This window comes from Anguilla anguilla, chromosome 1 (assembly GCF_013347855.1).
Source record: "Anguilla anguilla isolate fAngAng1 chromosome 1, fAngAng1.pri, whole genome shotgun sequence".
Classification (NCBI taxonomy): domain Eukaryota; kingdom Metazoa; phylum Chordata; class Actinopteri; order Anguilliformes; family Anguillidae; genus Anguilla; species Anguilla anguilla.
Window position 1 is genome coordinate 20,191,011 of NC_049201.1, and position 7,067 is coordinate 20,198,077.

General features: G+C 44.0%; 1 protein-coding gene across 3 annotated transcripts in view; it reads right to left on the reverse strand.

Annotated features, from left to right (window-relative positions):
- Nucleotides 1–6,805, reverse strand: part of ktn1 (kinectin 1) — a 47,238-nt gene extending 40,433 nt beyond the window's left edge. For 2 of the 3 annotated variants that reach the window (XM_035413906.1, XM_035413896.1), the window contains exon 1: nt 6,645–6,805. The gene's annotated coding sequence lies outside the window, so the exon portion shown is untranslated. The remainder of the gene's footprint in view (nt 1–6,644) is intronic. The other variant, XM_035413915.1, reaches the window with a different exon arrangement.
- Between the last annotated feature and the right edge of the window lie 262 nt (nt 6,806–7,067).

Here is a 7,067-nt window from a genome sequence, read left to right on the forward strand (position 1 = left end):
CAATTCCGAGAAAGTGGCTGAGAGGTGTTGCCACGGTACTGTTCTAGCATGGAAATGAGGTGCCAGACAAAGCGCGCTTGGGCCGCTGGCTCCCCAGAATCCAGCCTGCATTTAGACCCCCCCCACCCCCACCCCCCCAAAGCAGCTCTGGCAGAGGCATGATCAAAACCGGACGAAAACTACACCAAAAACACAGGGAGTGAGGAGGACTCTTCTCACAGAGCATCGCCGATCTTCCCACCTGAAAGATTCCTCAAGGCAGCCAGTTAAAGACAAGTACCAGTTTTCCACAGGAAGAACATTTACTGAGAAGATGCTGACTGCTTCCATTTGGGGAGTTGGGGGTATGCTGCATGCAGGCGGTTGCTGCACTTTTCCAGAGCTCTCTCTCTATCATTCTAGTTCTCTCTCTCTCCCCCCTCAACTCCACCTTCAACACTCCACCAAACTGATGACATCATCTGTGATTGCACTGTTAAAGATACGAAATAAAATAAATTGATACCTGCAGCCTGTGGCACAGGCTTTCTCAAAGCGAGAGCAATGTGGAGGAGAGAGCATGGACCTCCGAAAGAGTAGCTCAAGAGAGGATCTGTCCCTGGGCAGGCATGGAATGAGTGAAGGTGTGGGAGGGGGAGAAGACCTAGAGCCTGAGGCCCACTGTCTGTCTAATAAAAGAGCATATTTTCCCGTATGAGACAAGATACATGATTTGGAAACTCCAAAGATTCCTGTTTGGCATGTTTTACTCATGCCAAATTATTTTAAGAGCACAGTAAAGTAGGGATTTTTTCTTCAATACCAATAAACGGATAGGAAATAACTAAATAATCAAATATATAATATTTTATGACAAACTATGGAATTGGATTATATTTATATTGCAAATAAAACAGTAGATTGTTCAGTAACAAAAGGTAAATTCCGTACAGACATTAGGAAGAATTTTTTCCACACAGAGAGTAGTCATGTGTGGAATAGCCTGCCAGGTCACGTAGTACAGGCAAGACTAGGCCTGATACAGTGTTAGATACTATCAAGTCTGTAGGTAATCAGAGCACTAATTTAGTCAGGAAATGGCAAGTGTAGTGTTGTGTGTTGTGTGTTGTGTGTTGTGTGTTGTGTGTTGTGTGTTGTGTGTTGTGTGTTGTGTGTTGTGTGTTGTGTGTTGTGTGTTGTGTATACTGGCACCAACTGGATCAATGCAGTAGGTAGTCTGACAGGATAGGGAAGTTATTTCCCGTCAGAACAAACCAACATTTGTCTAACCGTTCCCATCGGAATTCCCTAGCATTGTCTAATCCATTAACCTCACCTGATAATTTATTGCACTTAATCACGACTGGTTCCTCGATGAATCACAACCATTTAAAATCTGAAGAGTTCAATTCGTGTCTATCGAGACAAACAGGAAATTTCAAGTCATTATAAACTACAAAACCTGACCACCGAAAATACGCGGCCCTAATGACAACAACGTAAACACTGCGGTGAAAGTGTAGTCTGTTGAAAGTCCATTTTTATTCTTTGCAGACTTTGACAACAGTGAGATTAAGCAAACTAAAAAAAAAAATTCACGGATATATAGAACATCAGGGGGTGAAAGCATTTACAATCCTAACAAGCGCGGGCCTACACCGTATGTTTTCTCCATTTCATCGCTGCAGAAGTTGACACCCACTATGCAAACTTATGAGTGAAAGGCAGACATTCCTATTCATCGGTTTTACATGTATTCAAACTCACTCAGTTTAGACACGTGAAGGCTTTACCATGGTGAAACTGTCTGAACTTCCGTTTTCATTTGAACTCAATATTTTGCATGTTAAATATCGGGAAGGTAATTATCCTTTTGTATATTCACACAGCTATGTGCTTAGTCATCATTCCGTCATGGAGGTATTTGTGTGAAACATCCCACTAATAGCTGGCATGCTGAAGTTCAGCAGAACAAGACAGTCCACATGTGGCATGTAGTCTTGTGTTTGCTATGATGGGTAGGGCTTTTTCTCAACGACTGCCATAGACATTGTCTCATTTCAACTTTCATTTTCATTTCAACACAATTTTGAGTTAAATATCGGGAAGGCAATTATCCTTTGGTACATTCACACAGCCGCGTGCTGAGTCATCTTTCCATCATGGAGGTATTTGTGTGAAACGCCCAATTAATAGCTGGCTTGCTGGCGTTTAGTAGAACAAGTCCGTCCAAGTGTGGCATGTGGTCTTGTGTTTGCAATGATGGGCAGGGCTTTTTCTCAACGACTGCCACGGGCATTTATTATTAAGCAGCAGAGGCTGAGTTAACATAAAAGTCCCGATCTGCAAGCCAGAACCAGTGCACCAGCATTTCCCCTTCTTTCTCAGTAGCACTGGCAAAAAGCTTGGATGCCTCCCAATTCAAATACATTAATTTATTAATTTAATGGGCGAAGCCCTAGAATTTGAATGCCATAATCTATAATAAGTTGCGAATCATTAACCCTCCCTGCCGTTTACCTGTGGGAGCTCCACCTTGGCAGTTACCTTCAGAGTGACTATTCTATGGGAAACGGAAGCCAGAAATAGCTGCCAAGATTAAAAAGGTGCAAAATGCAAAAGCACTAACTCGATTCACTAAAGTGCATGGTTAAAACATTGCTGCGGCTAGGCTAAGCCAGCTAGGCAGCGGAAGCACTTGACTGCAGAACGCATTCGTTAGCAAAGAAGAGAATCCGTCTCGCTACAGGAAAGTATTTCTCAGAGTCCTTTCCTCTCTTAAGTAAATAAATTCACATTCAATGAGCTGCAGAGTTTTGTTTGTTTAATAGGCTGAATCCATTACGGCACAGTTTAGCAGTGGAACGATCCCTCTGAAGCAGTACTGCTTCAGAGCAGTATCCTGTTTCTCATATTTACATTAAGAAAAAAATCATTAAACTTCTGACAAACATACGATAAATTCAAAATGTCAAATGTGCATTACGCACCACTCTGTCTATTTGTGGAACACAAGAGGAGGTGCTAGAAACTATCACTTTTAAAAGCATGCTGACAGATTTCCAGTCACTTACTGGACTTGCATTTGACAGAAGCAAAAGTAGACAGTGGCTAGTGATTTCTTTTTTTTATTTTTATTTTTTAAAGAATTTTATTTTAAGCTTTATTCAACTAGACAGGTCAATCGATAATTAATTTCTCCTTTGTGGTGGTGAGCTGGTGAATCAAAGTGAGCAGCAATGTAAGAGTAACAGCAGCAGCTTGGAAGTGTTTGGCTTGGTGTGTCCAAAGGAGGAAGTCGAACTCCCAACACTGTTAGGGCAGAATAAAGGTGTTGGCAGAAAGCTTACTTCATGTGTGAATGTACTCCAGCAAGCAGGAAGTGACACGCTAAGGACAGTGTACAGAGAAAACTAGCAGGTTGTGCTCTCTTCTGACACACCACTTGGGAGTCTGCAATACTCCTGCATAGGCTGCCGGCTGAATCACATCTCCGCACCATTTCCAGACAAAATCTCTCAAGTGAAAAAGGCTGATAAGAATCCATCTATTACGTCACTCCCTATTCAGGGTAAGTGAGTAGATGGCTTACTTACTTACAGCGTGGGCACTTCAATATCCCATCATGCAACACACCCACCCTGAAGTTAAGACACGTATGAAGTAGAGCCCTTTAGCACAATTACAGAGTTGCTCATGCTACCTGAGACAAACCTGAAACAGACAGGTATGTTTTTCTAGTGCGTGGCCGTCTTCTTGCCCAGAATTAAGAAAGGGATGGGGGCACGCTCAAGGTCAGTATATTAAAATGTTAGACCGTCTTTTTAAATGCTGCCATTTAAATGCTGCCTTAATGGCTCTTAAGAAAGGGCCGTGCTAGAGGGCAGTTTCTGGTGACACAATAAGTAGTGCATTTTTTTCCCGCTGCTTGCTTACGTAAGTCAGAGTGTCTTGTTCCTCTTCTTCAAAATAAAGGACACAGATGACCACTTGTGCAAGACTCTCATTTCCTGTGTGATGGGGCAGACGTGAGGGAAAAGCAGTTCGTCGCACATAGCTGGACGTCAGAGGGGCACGGAGCCAGCCCTTCGCTCTAGTCCTGGGCACATGCTGCCTATACACACACGTGCGCACATGCTCTCTCTCACAGACACACACACAGGTACAGACAGAGAGAGACCGACACACACACAAACAGAGGAAGACCTGCAGCTGAGAACACTGTAAAAAAAACACTCTAAAAGAAAAGCAGGCTGGGGCATGTGGGAAAATGAGGAATCAGGAAGCAGAAGCCTAAAACAACTACAAAAAGAACACTCAGACACAACTGCGCACTTCCTGTACACTATGGCAACCTGGGAAATACTTCACCATAATAAAGACTGGGGACATTTTGCCAGCAGAAGACGAATCCGTTTTGAAAAGGGGCGTGTAGTACAGTGCACACTGACCTTCTCCTCCAAGGTTACAAGATGACAAACTACCACAAACCTATGCGACTGACAATTCATTTAAGCAGCTATGTGAAAGACACACAGTAAGGCCAAGTACTGGCCGTTGCAAGGACCAGCAAACCAAACATTTCCAAATATTTTGGTCCAAAGGGATTAAGGGGGTTTATAAAAAGCAGGACAAGATAAAGGACAAGCACAGTTCACAAACTCCCCAAGAGAGGTGGCAGCGGCCTTGTTGACAGCAGCCCTTTTGCACAATGCGTGCCAATGAAGGCAAACTATACAGACTTAGCAAAGAGGACGATTAACTGCTAACCTTAAAAAAGCAGTAACTGTCATTCTACCCTTTCAACAAAGAAACCAAATATATGAGATAAACATTAAGTACAGAAGGAGTATATTGATCACAGAGGTGATCGAGCAGCAGAGAGGAGTTGGGGCACGCTCTGGGCCCAGACTGCAGCCCGGAAAGCACCCTAACTCCATGCACACGGTATGGAAGTCAGAGGAAATGGAATGACAAACACTTTATTAACAGCATACTAATCACTCACAGCGCCAGAATTGTACTCCGATTAAAAGGCCTTGTTATGACCATGCAGTTTCTGTTGTGCGATATATTCTGTTGTCTGTGTATATATACACCCACTGGGTGTACGTGTCTGTGTATATATACACAGACACGTACACCCAATGGGGCAATCAGTCTTTCAAAGGTAGTCCATTTCGCTCTGTTACACTGCTGAACACAAAAACAGGATCGTTCAGGAAACGACAGCTGCTATCTCTCAATTTCGGGTTAATATTCAGGGAGGCTGTTAATGCGAAACAGGTCAGCTAATTATTACGGGCGCAAGTGCCGAAGACACAGCAAAGGAGGGGACCTTGGCAGGCGCAATCTTTCCCTGAGCCACGTGAATCTCCTTCAAATCCTTGCAGTCAAAAGGGAAAAACTGAAGGGACGCATGGAGTCCAAGCTTTTTGTTCAAATACATCCTGATGAATTATTAATTTATACAGAGGTGGCGGTCCTGTGTGGCCTTGCTTTTAAATACCTTTAAACATTTAAATACAAGATTATGGTCTTCCTGTATTTTTAACTCCCGTCTGAACATATTCAATAACTGTATACTCTGTACTTTGATAACGGCAGGGGTGAAAATACCTAATCATAAATGTCGACTCGCGGTAGGATCGTGGTTACTCGTATCATTATCTCGATAGCTACATTGTTTCCTGTGCAAACTAGCCTTCAGCTCCAGTCATGACCTCCCTAGCTCGTACAGCGCCAAGTAGCTAACATTAGCTAAACCCGATTAACCAAGTGGACTGTACTTGCAATTGCAATTTAGCCAGCTACTGTAGTTAGCAACTCATTTAAATGCATTTACCTTGCCATCACTGAAACGATTGTAAAGTAGCCATATCAAAAAGATGCACAACCTAGATATTTAAGTTAAAGCTTAGTTAACGTTATAAATTAGCTGCCGTACAGTGCGTACTATTTTAAGGCACTAGCTAGAACCAAGATAACTGTAACAATCTGGTTATGAAAAGTGATCAGCGAATCCACCGTGCACATGTTTGAGAGTAGCTAGCAAGCATGCTAGCTAATCGGCAAAGACACCACGCGAGCCAGTCATTTCGGCCTCTTGACAAGAGAGCCACGGCTATGTAGATTCAGTGGACCATTCCACGGAGCGCAGCAGGGGTTGCTCCTCCCAAGTGAAGCTCACGCTGGGCCCAAGTAAACTGGGTCACTTTGTCTGACAAGTCCATGTAAATATTATATGAATTACAATTCTTTGTAACCACACTGCATCTCCTTTAAAGCAATACCAAGGCAAAAACTGATACGACGTTCTGAAAATCAAACACGCCGTCAGTATTAACCACCGGCTTTGCCACGATTTAGCTTCAGTATGGAACAAATGGACGCAGCACGCATACACTGCCGGATTCATGAGACTTTAACGAAATCACCCACCCAGCAGTGTCGAACACCCGAGACGAAAGTCCTATAAATTTCAGGCCCTTCTTCACGCCGGCGAGCACCCGCCTCTCCTGAAATCCCAGACCCAGACTCCCCTCCTGGTTTTCAGCCACTGTCCGCTGGACAGGCCCCGGGCTTCACTACGTTCTGATCGACACAAACCCAGTCTTGGCTACTGGTACAAGGAGGTAGCATACAAGACGACAAACTGCACATACCTGAAAAGAGTCAGTGTTGCGGTTGGATCAAATTAAGCAGCGTTTCCCTGTTGTTTGGAGCGGGGCTGTGTACCCAACAGCGGCTGCTGCCCGTTTCTGCAGCGGTCTGCTCGTGCTTGTTTCGTTTTCGCGGGGGCGGGTCGGCTGATACAATGAGTGAGGGAGGTCATCGGAAGGGAGGAGGCTGCCGAGAGGGGCTGGGCTTCTCGCACTAGACGGAGTGGTTTCTAACCCATAGTCTAAGGGAAAATTGGTACGTATCTTGTCGGTCGGCGATTACTTGGGCCTCAATTCCCTCAAACCGCAGTGCTCCGTCCTGAAATTTAATCCGGAATTTTAAATACTTATAGCAGCAGGCTACGTTAGTGAATATTATTCAAACATCATATTCATACATAAAGTTTGCTGAGGTCCGGATAAATC